Here is a 15,433-nt window from a genome sequence, read left to right on the forward strand (position 1 = left end):
GCCTGTGACCAGTGGACTGCTACAAGGATCAGTGCTGGGTCCACTACTTTTTTTCATTTACATAAATGATTTGAATGTGAGCATGAGAGATATAGTTAGTAAGTTTGCTTATGACACCAAAATTGGAGATGTAGTGGACAGCAAAGAAGGTTACCTCAGACTACAACAGGATCTTGATCAGATGGGTCAATGGGCTGAAGCGGCAGATGGAGTTTAACTCAGATAAATGCGAGGTGCTGCATTTTGAAAGCAAATCTTAGCAGGACTTATACACTTAATGGTAAGGTCCTAGGGAGTGTTGCTGAACAAAGAGACCTTGGGGTGCAGGTTCATAGCTCCTTCAAAGAGGAGTCGCAGGCAGATAGGATAGTGAAGAAGGCGTTTGGTATGCTTTCTTTTATTGGTCAGAGTACCGAATACAGGAGTTGGGAGGTCAGGATGTGGCTGTACAGTACATTGGTTAGGTCACTGTTGGAATATTGCGTGCAATTCTGGTCTCCTTCCTATCGGAAAGATGTTGTGAAACCTGAAAGGGTTCAGAAAAGATATACAAGGTTTCAGAAAAGATTTACAAGGATGTTGCCAGTGTTGGAGGATTTGAGCTATAGGGAGAGACTGAACAGGTTGGGGCTGTTTTCCCTGAAGCGTCGGAGGCTGAGGGGTGACTTGAAAGAGGTTTATAAAATCATGAGGGGAGTGGATAGAATAAATAGACCAAGTCCTTTCCCTGGGGACATAGTTTAGGGTGAGAGGGTCAAAGATATAAAAGCAACCTAAGGGGCAATGTTTTGACTGAGAGGATGATACGTGTATGGAATGAGCTGCCAGGGGAAGTGGTGGAGGCTGGTACAATTGCAACACTTAAAAGGCATTTGGATGTGTATATGAATAGGAAGGATTGAGAGATATGGGCCGGGTGCTGGCAAGTAGGACTAGATTAGGATGGAGTATCAGGTTGGCATGGACGAGTTGGACCCAAAGGTCTGTTTCCATGCTGTACATCTGTATGACTGAATAAGCGTGTGCAGCATGGCCAATTTGGGCCGAACAGCCTGCCACCATACTGTAAAGTTGTATGATTAGATGACAGCATCCACCGTCTCCTTTGGCCTGGAGCAGGTGGTGAAGAATCAGTGGACAGAGCTGAATATAATCTGTCGAATAAATTGTTGAAAGAGGCACTTTGAGCAATACTGGAATAGGCAGTAAATAGAGGGAAATGGAGCAAATGCGGACGCAGATTTGGTTATGTGAAGGGCTTGGTCCTCTTATGAAAAACTTTGAACACAGCGGATAAAATAAGACGGACGGCATTATCTGTCAATTTGGGTGAAACTGAATTGAACATAGGTGCGGGGGACATAGGGAGCTGTATGAAGCACAAGTGAACCTCATCTACTGATAGATCTGTTTTTTGTTTGTAAATCAGGGGAGAGCGCAAACACAGTCCCCCACTACCACAAATTTTGCAGTCGAGTATCCCGCATTTGGGGACATCGCAGGCGTCAGCACATCCGAAGTGCAATGGGATAGCCTTGTCCTGGGAGAACTTTTTTTTAATTTCAAAAATATACTTTATTCAGAAAATGATTTGATGGTCTGTACATTTGATCATGCCATACATATGTCCACATTTACAAACACAGATTCGACTTTATCCTTGTCCTTTACACTCCTGTGCATTTTTCAATCTTGTACATATACATATATTTGGCTGAGGCATCAGCAGAGCCCAAAAAAACGTCTGTATGGGCCCCCTGTTCTTCTTTAGGCAGGCCGATCTTACACGGTGGTCTTTCCCCATCGCGCCTTGGCGGCAGCTGCCCCAAGCTTCAGCGCGTCCCTCAACACGTAGTCTTGGACCTTGGAATGTGCCAGTCTGCAACACTCGGTCGGGGTCAACTCCTTCAGCTGGAAGATCAACAGGTTTCGGACCGCCCAGAGAGCGTCCTTCACCGAGTTGATGATCCTCCAGGCGCAGTTAATGTTCGTCTCGGTGTGAGTCCCGGGGAACAGGCAGTAGAGCACGGAGTCCCGCGTCACGGCACTGCTCGGGACGAACCTTGACAAGCACCACTGCATTCCTCTCCAGACTTCCTCTGCATAGGCACATTCCAGAAGGAGGTGTGTGACAGTCTCGTCCCCCCGCAGCCACTTCGAGGGCAGCGTGCGGTGCGGCTGAGAGTCCGGGTGTGCATAAGGGATCTCACAGGCAGAGCCCTTCTCACCACCAGCCAAGCCACGTCTTGGTGCTTGTTGGAAAGTTCTGGCGATGAGGCATTCTGCCAAATGGCTTTGACAGTCTGCTCAGGGAACCGCTCGACGGGATCCGCCCTCTCCTTTTCCCGAAGGGTCTCAAGGACGCTACGTGCTGACCACTTCCTGATGGACTTGTGGTCAAAGGTGTTTTTCCTCATAAATTTCTCCACGAAGGACAGGTGATACGGAACGGTCCAACTACTCGGAGCATTCCGCGGCAGCGAGGCCAGGCCCATCCTTCGCAACACCGGGGACAGGTAGAACCTCAGTACGTAGTGACACTTGGTGTTTGCGTACCGGGGATCCACGCACAGCTTGATGCAGCCACACACAAAGGTGGCCATCAGGGTGAGGGTGGCATTGGGCGTGTTTTTTCCCCCATTGCACCGGTCTTTGTACATAGAGTCTCTTCGGACCCGGTCCATCTTTGATCTCCGAATGAATTGGAAGATGGCCCGGGTGACTGCGGCGGCACAGGTCCTGGGGATAGGCCAGACCTGTGCCACATATAGCAATACTGAGAGTACCTCACACCTGATGACCAGGTTTTTTCCCGCGATGGAGAGCGACCGTTGCCCCCATCTGCCTAGTTTCTGTCTCATCTTCCTGATCCGCTCCTCCCAGGTCTTGACGCACGCCCCAGCCCCCCCGAACCAAATACCCAGCACCTTCAGGTGGTCAGTCCTGACGGTGAAGGGGATAGAGGATTGGTCGGCCCAGTTCCCGAAAAGCATGGCCTCGCTCTTGCCTCGGTTTACCTTGGCCCCCGAGGCCCGTTCGAACTGGTCACAGATGCACACGAGTCTATGCACGGACAGCGGATCCGAGCAGAAAACAGCGACGTCATCCATGGACAGGGAGGCCTTAACCTGCAGGCCCCCGCTGCCAGGAATAGTCACCCCTCTCAGGCTCGCATCCTTCCTGATGGATTCGGCAAATGGCTCTATGCAACACACAAACAAGGCGGGTGAGAGGGGGCATCCCTGCCTGACTCCAGATCTTACAGAGAAGCTATCTGATTCCCACCCATTGATTGAGACTGCACTGACAATGTTGGTGTAGAGCAGTCTGATCCAATTTCCGATTCCCTCCCCAAAGCCCATTTTGGAGAGGACATCCCTCATATATGTATGCGATATCCTGTCAAAGGCTTTCTCCTGGTCCAGGCTGATGAGGCAGGTGTCCACCCCCCTGTCCTGCACGTAGGCGATCGTATCCCTGAGGAGCGCGAGACTCTCAGAGATCTTCCTGCCCGGTACAGCACAGGTTTGGTCCGGGTGGATCACCGATCCCAGAGCAGACCTGACCCGGTTGGCGATGACCTTTGACAGGATTTTGTAGTCTGCATTTAACAGTGAGATCGGTCTCCAATTTCTAATTTCCTCCCTCTCCCCCTTCCGCTTGTAGACGAGGGTGATGATGCCTTTCCTCATGGATTCACTCATGGTACCTGCCCGGAGCATACTGACATACACCTCCAGCAGGTCCTGGCCGATCAAGTCCCAAAGAGCGGAATAAACCTCGACCGGTAAGCCGTCGCTTCCGGGAGTTTTATTCTTTTCGAAGGACTCGAGGGCCTTGGTCAGTTCATCCAGAGATAGCGGCTGGTCCAGCCTCTCTCGTGTTCCGTCATCTAGGACCTCCGTGATAGAGGACAGGAACGACTGGGAGGCCGCGCTGTCGGTCGGCTTCGAGTCATACAGGCTGGCGTAGAAGGATTTGCTGATCCTCATGACGTCAGCCTGAGATGACGTTACCGAGCCATCTTCTTTCTTCAGGCTGCTGAGCACGGAGCTCTCTTTGTGCACCTTCTGGAAGAAGAAACGTGAGCACGTCTCGTCCTGCTCCACCGAGCGGACCCTGGACGGGAAGATTATCCTGGAGGCCTCTGAGGCAAAGAGCGAGGCTTGCTGGCCCTTCACCTCCTTGAGGTCCTCCGTGACATCCACCCCCATCGTCTGCAGCAGGAGCAGGTTCTGCATACTTTCCTGGAGCTGGGACAGTTTTCCCCGCCTCTCTCTCGCCTCCTGGACACCTTTGAGGATAAAGAACCTCTTGATGTTCCCTTTTACCGTTTCCCACCAGTCCGCTGGAGACTCAAAGAGGGGCTTCACGGTTCTCCAACCTGCGTAATCCCTCTTGAGCTCTTCGATGTTTCCCGGGGTCAACAGCTTAGTGTTCAGTTTCCACGTTCCCTTGCCCGCCCGCTGTTCGTCCTGTAGGTGACAGTCGGCCAGCAGGAGGCAGTGGTCAGAGAAGAACACCGGCTTGACGTCGGTGGATCTGACCGAGAGCATTCGGGACACAAACAGGTAATCTATCCTTGAGCGGATAGACCCGTCTGCCCTTGACCAGGTGTATCTACGCTGCGCTCCGTCTGCAGGGGCGCTGAAGACGTCGTGCAGCTTGGCGTCTTTGACCGTTTCCATCAGGGCCCTGGACGTAGCGTCCGGTTTACTGTCCCCCCCGCCGGATCGTCCATCCGCATCAATGATGCAGTTGAAGTCTCCGGCCAGAATGACCGGCCTGGACGTAGCCAGCAGCAGTGGAAGCTGTTGCAGGACGGCCAACCGTTCACTCTTACCCACTGGGGCGTACACGTTGATTAGTCTCACGGGAGCGTTTCTGTATTTAACATCCGCGACGAGGAGGCGCCCGCCCACCACCTCCTTAACCTCGGAGATGGTGAAGTTGCCTCCCCGCAACAGGATACCCAGGCCGGAGGCGCGGCTATCGTTGCCCCCCGACCACACTGACGGCCCGTGGGCCCACAAGCTCGACCATCTCCTGTAACTGCTGAGGTGCGGTATCCCACACTCCTGCAGAAACAGGACATCGGCTTTGACGTTGGCCAGGAAAGCCAGCGTTGAGACACATCGCGTAGCCGATTTAATGCTACGCACATTTATGTTGGCAATTTTAAACCCCATTTTAACAGTTTACGGGGTTCCCAGTGTCCATTTTCTTCTGGTCTTGCTCCAGTGGGGTAGCTGCGTGCATCTCCGTGGTGACAGCAAACTGCTGGACCTTCGCAGGGCTGAGGTAGTTGTCCGGCTCCACGCTGGTGTCATTTCCCCGCTCTGGTGTCATCGTGTCAGACCCAGGGTCCGCATCGCCCCGTTCTCCATCTGACAGCAGGGCTGTGACTGGGACGCTGCTCCCAGTTACCTGGAGCTGTGGGCCGGTGGGTACCCCTTGGTTCTCACCGGGTAGGGGGAGGCCTTCACCCACCCCCTCAGAGGGATCGTCTTTTCCTTCTTGGGCGGTGCTGCCCTCCTTTCTCCCCACGGCGCTCTGCCTCTTCCTCAGGTGGCGACCCTTCTTGTGACTGTCCTCACCCGCGGAGGAGCTGCCTGTATCCTCCTCTTGGAGGTGTCTCTTCCCCCTTCGCTTGATGGCTTTGGGGCCCTCGAGAGGTTTCCTTTTCCTGTTTTTAACGATAATCCACTGCTCTGCCTCCTTTGATCCCTCCTCTTCAATTTCTTCCGTCTGTCTTGCAGGAGCTTGGGTCGGCTGCTGCATCTCCCCGCTGTCTGCCGCCTGCTCCTCTACAACCTTCCCTTCCTTCTGGGTGCCTCCAGGCACCGTTCCTTTGCTGATTCGCGGTACCTCGTTGGACTTTGTCGGTCCGCGGCTCGTGTTACCACCTCCGGCCATCTCTGCGTAGGTGGCGGCTCCTTGTCTTGGGCAGGCCTTGTACATGTGGCCCGCCTCCCCGCACAGGTTGCAGCTCTTTTCCTCCCGACAGTCCTTAGTCAAGTGACCCTCCTGTTTGCAGTTCCTGCAGATGGTCACTTTGCAATCCTCCGCCACGTGTCCCGACTTCCCGCAGGTTCGGCACACTTTGGGCTACCCTGCATATGTCAGGTAGCCTCTGCTCCCTCCGATTGCGAACCTCGAGGGTGGGTGGAGGATGTTCCCACTGTCATCGGCCCTCAGAGTTACCCTGACCTGCCGCTTACTGGTCCAGATCCCAAAGGGGTCGATCACATCAGTGGCTTCTCCCTCAACTTGGACGTACCTTCCCAGGAAGGTCAGGACATCAGCCGCTGGAACGTAAGGGTTGTACTTATGGATTGTAACAACCCGATTCCTCTGTGCAGGAAGCACACACAATGGGGTCGCTGACAAGATGGAAAACAGCGGCTCCCCTTCCTTCTCCTTGAAGACCTTCAGGAGCTGTTCTCACTGCTTCACGCTTCTGAAGGTCACATCGAAGTAGCCTGCCCCAGGGAAATCCTGCAGGCAGTACACGTCCGCTGCTGCAAGGCCGCAACACGCGGGATATAGGGAACCGTATGAAGCACAAGTGAGCCTCATCGACTGATAGATCTGCTTTTTGTTTGTAAATCAGAGGAGAGCGCGAACGCAGTCCCCCACTACCACAAATTTTGCAGTCGAGTATCCCGCATTTGGGGACATCGCAGGCGTCAGCACACCCGAAGTGCAATGGGATAGCCTCGTCCTGGGAGAACCTTTTTTTTTTATTTCAAAAATATACTTTATTCATAAATGATTTGATGGTCTGTACATTGGATCATGCCATACATATGTCCATATTTACAAACACAGATTCGACTTTATTCTTGTCCTTTACAATCCTGTGCATTTTTTCCATCTTGTATATATACATATATTTGGCTGAGGCATCAGCAGAGCCCAAAAAAACGTCTGTATGGGCCCCCTGTGCTTCTTTCGGCAGGCCGATCTTACACGGTGGTCTTTCCCCACCGCGCCTTGGCGGCAGCTGCCCCAAGCTTCAGCGCGTCCCTCAACACGTAGTCTTGGACCTTGGAATGTGCCAGTCTGCAACACTCGGTCGGGGTCAACTCCTTCAGCTGGAAGATCAACAGGTTTTGGACCGCCCAGAGAGCGTCCTTCACCGAGTTGATGATCCTCCAGGCGCAGTTAATGTTCGTCTCGGTGTGAGTCCCGGGGAACAGGCCGTAGAGCACGGAGTCCCGCGTCACGGCGCTGCTCGGGACGAACCTCGACAAGCACCACTGCATTCCTCTCCAGACTTCCTCTGCATAGGCACATTCCAGAAGGAGGTGTGTGACAGTCTCGTCCCCCCCGCAGCCACTTCGAGGGCAGCGTGCGGTGCGGCAGAGAGTCCGGGCGTGAAGAAAGGATCTCACGGGCAGAGCCCTTCTCACCACCAGCCAAGCCACGTCTTGGTGCTTGTTGGAAAGTTCTGGCGATGAGGCATTCTGCCAAATGGCTTTGACAGTCTGCTCAGGGAACCGCTCGACAGGATCCGCCCTCTCCTTTTCCCGAAGGGTCTCAAGGACGCTACGTGCTGACCACTTCCTGATGGACTTGTGGTCAAAGGTGTTTTTCCTCATAAATTTCTCCACGAAGGACAGGTGATACGGAACGGTCCAACTACTCGGAGCGTTCCGCGGCAGCGAGGCTAGGCCCATCCTTCGCAACACCGGGGACAGGTAGAACCTCAGTACGTAGTGACACTTGGTGTTTGCGTACCGGGGATCCACGCACAGCTTGATGCAGCCACACACAAAGGTGGCCATCAGGGTGAGGGTGGCATTGGGCGTGTTTTTTCCCCCATTGCACCGGTCTTTGTACATAGAGTCTCTTCGGACCCGGTCCATCTTTGATCTCCAAATGAATTGGAAGATGGCCCGGGTGACTGCGGCGGCACAGGTCCTGGGGATAGGCCAGACCTGTGCCACATATAGCAATACTGAGAGGACCTCACACCTGATGACCAGGTTTTTTCCCGCGATGGAGAGCGACCGTTGCCCCCATCTGCCTAGTTTCTGTCTCATCTTCCTGATCCGCTCCTCCCAGGTCTTGGCGCACGCCCCAGCCCCCCCGAACCAAATACCCAGCACCTTCAGGTGGTCAGTCCTGACGGTGAAGGGGATAGAGGATTGGTCGGCCCAGTTCCCGAAGAGCATGGCCTCGCTCTTGCCTCGGTTTACCTTGGCCCCCGAGGCCCGTTCGAACTGGTCGCAGATGCACACGAGTCTGTGCACGGACAGCGGATCCGAGCAGAAAACAGCGACGTCATCCATGTACAGGGAGGCCTTAACCTGCAGGCCCCCGCTGCCAGGAATAGTCACCCCTCTCAGGCTCGCATCCTTCCTGATGGATTCGGCAAATGACTCTATGCAACACACAAACAAGGCGGGTGAGAGGGGGCATCCCTGCCTGACTCCAGATCTTACAGGGAAGCTATCTGATTCCCACCCATTGATTGAGACTGCACTGACAATGTTGGTGTAGAGCAGTCTGATCCAATTTCCGATTCCCTCCCCAAAGCCCATTTTGGAGAGGACATCCCTCATATATGTGTGCGATATCCTGTCAAAGGCTTTCTCCTGGTCAAGGCTGATGAGGCATGTGTCCACCCCCCTGTCCTGCACGTAGGCGATCGTATCCCTGAGGAGTGCGAGACTCTCAGAGATCTTCCTGCCCGGTACAGCACAGGTTTGGTCCGGGTGGATCACCGATCCCAGAGCAGACCTGACCCGGTTGGCGATGACCTTTGACAGGATTTTGTAGTCTGCATTTAACAGTGAGATCGGTCTCCAATTTCTAATTTCCTCCCTCTCCCCCTTCCGCTTGTAGACGAGGGTGATGATGCCTTTCCTCATGGATTCACTCATGGTACCTGCCCGGAGCATACTGACATACACCTCCAGCAGGTCCTGGCCGATCAAGTCCCAAAGAGCGGAATAAACCTCGACCGGTAAGCCGTCGCTTCCGGGAGTTTTATTCTTTTCGAAGGACTCGAGGGCCTTGGTCAGTTCATCCAGAGATAGCGGCTGGTCCAGCCTCTCTCGTGTTCCGTCATCTAGGACCTCCGTGATAGAGGACAGGAACGACTGGGAGGCCGCGCTGTCGGTCGGCTTCGAGTCATACAGGCTGGCGTAGAAGGATTTGCTGATCCTCATGACGTCAGCCTGAGATGACGTTACCGAGCCATCTTCTTTCTTCAGGCTGCTGAGCACGGAGCTCTCTTTGTGCACCTTCTGGAAGAAGAAACGTGAGCACGTCTCGTCCTGCTCCACCGAGCGGACCCTGGACCGGAAGATTATCCTGGAGGCCTCCGAGGCAAAGAGCGAGGCTTGCTGGCCCTTCACCTCCTTGAGGTCCTCCGTGACATCCACCCCCATCGTCTGCAGCAGGAGCAGGTTCTGCATACTTTCCTGGAGCTGGGACCGTTTTCCCCGCCTCTCTCTCGCCTCCTGGACACCTTTGAGGATAAAGAACCTCTTGATGTTCCCTTTTACCGTTTCCCACCAGTCCGCTGGAGACTCAAAGAGGGGCTTCACGGTTCTCCAACCTGCGTAATCCCTCTTGAGCTCTTCGATGTTTCCCGGGGTCAACAGCTTAGTGTTCAGTTTCCACGTTCCCTTGCCCGCCCGCTGTTCGTCCTGTAGGTGACAGTCGGCCAGCAGGAGGCAGTGGTCAGAGAAGAACACCGGCTTGACGTCGGTGGATCTGACCGAGAGCGTTCGGGACACAAACAGGTAATCTATCCTTGAGCGGATAGACCCGTCTGCCCGTGACCAGGTGTATCTACGCTGCGCTCCGTCTGCAGGGGCGCTGAAGACGTCGTGCAGCTTGGCGTCTTTGACCGTTTCCATCAGGGCCCTGGACGTAGCGTCCGGTTTACTGTCCCCCCCGCCGGATCGTCCATCAGCATCAATGATGCAGTTGAAGTCTCCGGCCAGAATGACCGGCCTGGACGTAGCCAGCAGCAGTGGAAGCTGTTGCAGGACGGCCAACCGTTCACTCTTACCCACTGGGGCGTACACGTTGATTAGTCTCACGGGAGCGTTTCTGTATTTAACATCCGCGACGAGGAGGCGCCCGCCCACCACCTCCTTAACCTCGGAGATGGTGAAGTTGCCTCCCCGCAACAGGATACCCAGGCCGGAGGCGCGGCTATCGTTGCCCCCCGACCACACTGACGGCCCGTGGGCCCACAAGCTCGACCATCTCCTGTAACTGCTGAGGTGCGGTATCCCACACTCCTGCAGAAACAGGATATCGGCTTTGACGTTGGCCAGGAAGGCCAGCGTTGAAACACATCGCGTAGCCGCTTTAATGCTACGTACATTTATGCTGGCAATTTTAAACCCCATTTTAACAGTTTACGGGGTTACCAGTGTCCATTTTCTTCTGGTCTTGCTCCAGTGGGGTAGCTGCGTGCATCCCCGTGGTGACAGCAAACTGCTGGACCTTCCCAGGGCTGAGGTAGTTGTCCGGCTCCACGCTGGAGTCATTTCCCCGCTCTGGTGTCATCGTGTCGGACCCAGGGTCCTCATCGCCCCGTTCTCCATCTGACAGCAGGGCTGTCACTGGGACGCTGCTCCCAGTTCCCTGGAGCTGTGGGCCGGTGGGTACCCCTTGGTTCTCACCGGGTAGGGGGAGGCCTTCACCCATCCCCTCAGAGGGATCGTCTTTTCCTTCTTGGGCGGTGTTGCCCTCCTTTCTCCCCACGGCGCTCTGCCTCTTCCTCCGGAGGCGACCCTTCTTGCGCCCGTCCTCACCCTCGGAGGAGCTGCCTGTATCCTCCTCTTGGAGGTGTCTCTTCCCCCTTCGCTTGGTGGCTTTGGGGCCCTCGAGAGGTTTCCTCTTCCTGTTTTTGACGATAATCCACTGCTCTGCCTCCTTTGATCCCTCCTCTTCCATTTCCTCCGTCTGTCTTGCAGGAGCTTGGGTCGGCTGCTGCATCTCCCCGCTGTCTGCCGCCTGCTCCTCTACAACCTTCCCTTCCTTCTGGGTTCCTCCAGACACCGTTCCTTTGCTGATTCGCGGTACCTCGTTGGACTTTGTCGGTCCGCGGCTCGTGTTGCCACCTCCGGCCATCTGTGCGTAGGTGGCGGCTCCTCGTCTTGGGCAGGCCTTGTACATGTGGCCCGCCTCCCCGCACAGGTTGCAGCTCTTTTCCTCCCGACAGTCTTTAGTCAAGTGACCCTCCTGTTTGCAGTTCCTGCAGATGGTCACTTTGCAATCCTCCGCCACGTGTCCCGACTTCCCGCAGGTTCGGCACACTTTGGGCTACCCTGCATATGTCAGGTAGCCTCTGCTCCCTCCGATTGCGAACCTCGAGGGTGGGTGGAGGATGTTCCCACTGTCATCGGCCCTCAGAGTTACCCTGACCTGCCGCTTACTGGTCCAGATCCCAAAGGGGTCGATCACATCAGTGGCTTCTCCCTCAACTTGGACGTACCTTCCCAGGAAGGTCAGGACATCAGCCGCTGGAACGTAAGGGTTGTACTTATGGATTGTAACAACCCGATTCCTCTGTGCAGGAAGCACACACAATGGGGTCGCTGACAAGATGGAAAACAGCGGCTCCCCTTCCTTCTCCTTGAAGACCTTCAGGAGCTGTTCTCACTGCTTCACGCTTCTGAAGGTCACATCGAAGTAGCCTGCCCCAGGGAAATCCTGCAGGCAGTACACGTCCGCTGCTGCAAGGCCGCAACACGCGGGATATAGGGAACCGTATGAAGCACAAGTGAGCCTCATCGACTGATAGATCTGCTTTTTGTTTGTAAATCAGAGGAGAGCGCGAACGCAGTCCCCCATTACCACAAATTTTGCAGTCGAGTATCCCGCATTTGGGGACATCGCAGGCGTCAGCACACCCGAAGTGCAATGGGATAGCCTCGTCCTGGGAGAACCTTTTTTTTTTATTTCAAAAATATACTTTATTCATAAATGATTTGATGGTCTGTACATTGGATCATGCCATACATATGTCCATATTTACAAACACAGATTCGACTTTATTCTTGTCCTTTACAATCCTGTGCATTTTTTCCATCTTGTATATATACATATATTTGGCTGAGGCATCAGCAGAGCCCAAAAAAACGTCTGTATGGGCCCCCTGTGCTTCTTTCGGCAGGCCGATCTTACACGGTGGTCTTTCCCCACCGCGCCTTGGCGGCAGCTGCCCCAAGCTTCAGCGCGTCCCTCAACACGTAGTCTTGGACCTTGGAATGTGCCAGTCTGCAACACTCGGTCGGGGTCAACTCCTTCAGCTGGAAGATCAACAGGTTTTGGACCGCCCAGAGAGCGTCCTTCACCGAGTTGATGATCCTCCAGGCGCAGTTAATGTTCGTCTCGGTGTGAGTCCCGGGGAACAGGCCGTAGAGCACGGAGTCCCGCGTCACGGCGCTGCTCGGGACGAACCTCGACAAGCACCACTGCATTCCTCTCCAGACTTCCTCTGCATAGGCACATTCCAGAAGGAGGTGTGTGACAGTCTCGTCACCCCCGCAGCCACTTCGAGGGCAGCGTGCGGTGCGGCAGAGAGTCCGGGCGTGAAGAAAGGATCTCACGGGCAGAGCCCTTCTCACCACCAGCCAAGCCACGTCTTGGTGCTTGTTGGAAAGTTCTGGCGATGAGGCATTCTGCCAAATGGCTTTGACAGTCTGCTCAGGGAACCGCTCGACAGGATCCGCCCTCTCCTTTTCCCGAAGGGTCTCAAGGACGCTACGTGCTGACCACTTCCTGATGGACTTGTGGTCAAAGGTGTTTTTCCTCATAAATTTCTCCACGAAGGACAGGTGATACGGAACGGTCCAACTACTCGGAGCGTTCCGCGGCAGCGAGGCTAGGCCCATCCTTCGCAACACCGGGGACAGGTAGAACCTCAGTACGTAGTGACACTTGGTGTTTGCGTACCGGGGATCCACGCACAGCTTGATGCAGCCACACACAAAGGTGGCCATCAGGGTGAGGGTGGCATTGGGCGTGTTTTTTCCCCCATTGCACCGGTCTTTGTACATAGAGTCTCTTCGGACCCGGTCCATCTTTGATCTCCAAATGAATTGGAAGATGGCCCGGGTGACTGCGGCGGCACAGGTCCTGGGGATAGGCCAGACCTGTGCCACATATAGCAATACTGAGAGGACCTCACACCTGATGACCAGGTTTTTTCCCGCGATGGAGAGCGACCGTTGCCCCCATCTGCCTAGTTTCTGTCTCATCTTCCTGATCCGCTCCTCCCAGGTCTTGGCGCACGCCCCAGCCCCCCCGAACCAAATACCCAGCACCTTCAGGTGGTCAGTCCTGACGGTGAAGGGGATAGAGGATTGGTCGGCCCAGTTCCCGAAGAGCATGGCCTCGCTCTTGCCTCGGTTTACCTTGGCCCCCGAGGCCCGTTCGAACTGGTCGCAGATGCACACGAGTCTCTGCACGGACAGCGGATCCGAGCAGAAAACAGTGACGTCATCCATGGACAGGGAGGCCTTAACCTGCAGGCCCCCGCTGCCAGGAATAGTCACCCCTCTCAGGCTCGCATCCTTCCTGATGGATTCGGCAAATGACTCTATGCAACACACAAACAAGGCGGGTGAGAGGGGGCATCCCTGCCTGACTCCAGATCTTACAGGGAAGCTATCTGATTCCCACCCATTGATTGAGACTGCACTGACAATGTTGGTGTAGAGCAGTCTGATCCAATTTCCGATTCCCTCCCCAAAGCCCATTTTGGAGAGGACATCCCTCATATATGTATGCGATATCCTGTCAAAGGCTTTCTCCTGGTCAAGGCTGATGAGGCATGTGTCCACCCCCCTGTCCTGCACGTAGGCGATCGTATCCCTGAGGAGTGCGAGACTCTCAGAGATCTTCCTGCCCGGTACAGCACAGGTTTGGTCCGGGTGGATCACCGATCCCAGAGCAGACCTGACCCGGTTGGCGATGACCTTTGACAGGATTTTGTAGTCTGCATTTAACAGTGAGATCGGTCTCCAATTTCTAATTTCCTCCCTCTCCCCCTTCCGCTTGTAGACGAGGGTGATGATGCCTTTCCTCATGGATTCACTCATGGTACCTGCCCGGAGCATACTGACATACACCTCCAGCAGGTCCTGGCCGATCAAGTCCCAAAGAGCGGAATAAACCTCGACCGGTAAGCCGTCGCTTCCGGGAGTTTTATTCTTTTCGAAGGACTCGAGGGCCTTGGTCAGTTCATCCAGAGATAGCGGCTGGTCCAGCCTCTCTCGTGTTCCGTCATCTAGGACCTCCGTGATAGAGGACAGGAATGACTGGGAGGCCGCGCTGTCGGTCGGCTTCGAGTCATACAGGCTGGCGTAGAAGGATTTGCTGATCCTCATGACGTCAGCCTGAGATGACGTTACCGAGCCATCTTCTTTCTTCAGGCTGCTGAGCACGGAGCTCTCTTTGTGCACCTTCTGGAAGAAGAAACGTGAGCACGTCTCGTCCTGCTCCACCGAGCGGACCCTGGACCGGAAGATTATCCTGGAGGCCTCCGAGGCAAAGAGCGAGGCTTGCTGGCCCTTCACCTCCTTGAGGTCCTCCGTGACATCCACCCCCATCGTCTGCAGCAGGAGCAGGTTCTGCATACTTTCCTGGAGCTGGGACAGTTTTCCCCGCCTCTCTCTCGCCTCCTGGACACCTTTGAGGATAAAGAACCTCTTGATGTTCCCTTTTACCGTTTCCCACCAGTCCGCTGGAGACTCAAAGAGGGGCTTCACGGTTCTCCAACCTGCGTAATCCCTCTTGAGCTCTTCGATGTTTCCCGGGGTCAACAGCTTAGTGTTCAGTTTCCACGTTCCCTTGCCCGCCCGCTGTTCGTCCTGTAGGTGACAGTCGGCCAGCAGGAGGCAGTGGTCAGAGAAGAACACCGGCTTGACGTCGGTGGATCTGACCGAGAGCGTTCGGGACACAAACAGGTAATCTATCCTTGAGCGGATAGACCCGTCTGCCCGTGACCAGGTGTATCTACGCTGCGCTCCGTCTGCAGGGGCGCTGAAGACGTCGTGCAGCTTGGCGTCTTTGACCGTTTCCATCAGGGCCCTGGACGTAGCGTCCGGTTTACTGTCCCCCCCGCCGGATCGTCCATCAGCATCAATGATGCAGTTGAAGTCTCCGGCCAGAATGACCGGCCTGGACGTAGCCAGCAGCAGTGGAAGCTGTTGCAGGACGGCCAACCGTTCACTCTTACCCACTGGGGCGTACACGTTGATTAGTCTCACGGGAGCGTTTCTGTATTTAACATCCGCGACGAGGAGGCGCCCGCCCACCACCTCCTTAACCTCGGAGATGGTGAAGTTGCCTCCCCGCAACAGGATACCCAGGCCGGAGGCGCGGCTATCGTTGCCCCCCGACCACACTGACGGCCCGTGGGCCCACAAGCTCGACCATCTCCTGTAACTGCTGA

At 55.1% G+C, this 15,433-nt stretch overlaps 3 non-coding genes across 3 annotated transcripts; all 3 read right to left on the reverse strand.

Moving 5' to 3' along the window:
* Window positions 1–1,426: 1,426 nt before the first annotated feature.
* On the reverse strand, window positions 1,427–1,591 carry LOC140455849 (U1 spliceosomal RNA). Its single transcript, XR_011953079.1, has one exon. It is a non-coding gene; the product is annotated as a U1 spliceosomal RNA (small nuclear RNA).
* Window positions 1,592–6,610: 5,019 nt separating this feature from the next.
* Window positions 6,611–6,775, reverse strand: LOC140455843 (U1 spliceosomal RNA). The gene has a single exon (XR_011953073.1). It is a non-coding gene; the product is annotated as a U1 spliceosomal RNA (small nuclear RNA).
* A 5,022-nt stretch (window positions 6,776–11,797) lies between these two features.
* Window positions 11,798–11,962, reverse strand: LOC140455854 (U1 spliceosomal RNA). The gene has a single exon (XR_011953082.1). It is a non-coding gene; the product is annotated as a U1 spliceosomal RNA (small nuclear RNA).
* Between the last annotated feature and the right edge of the window lie 3,471 nt (window positions 11,963–15,433).

This window comes from Chiloscyllium punctatum, chromosome 30 (genome assembly GCF_047496795.1).
Source record: "Chiloscyllium punctatum isolate Juve2018m chromosome 30, sChiPun1.3, whole genome shotgun sequence".
In the NCBI taxonomy this organism is placed as follows: Eukaryota; Metazoa; Chordata; class Chondrichthyes; order Orectolobiformes; family Hemiscylliidae; genus Chiloscyllium; species Chiloscyllium punctatum.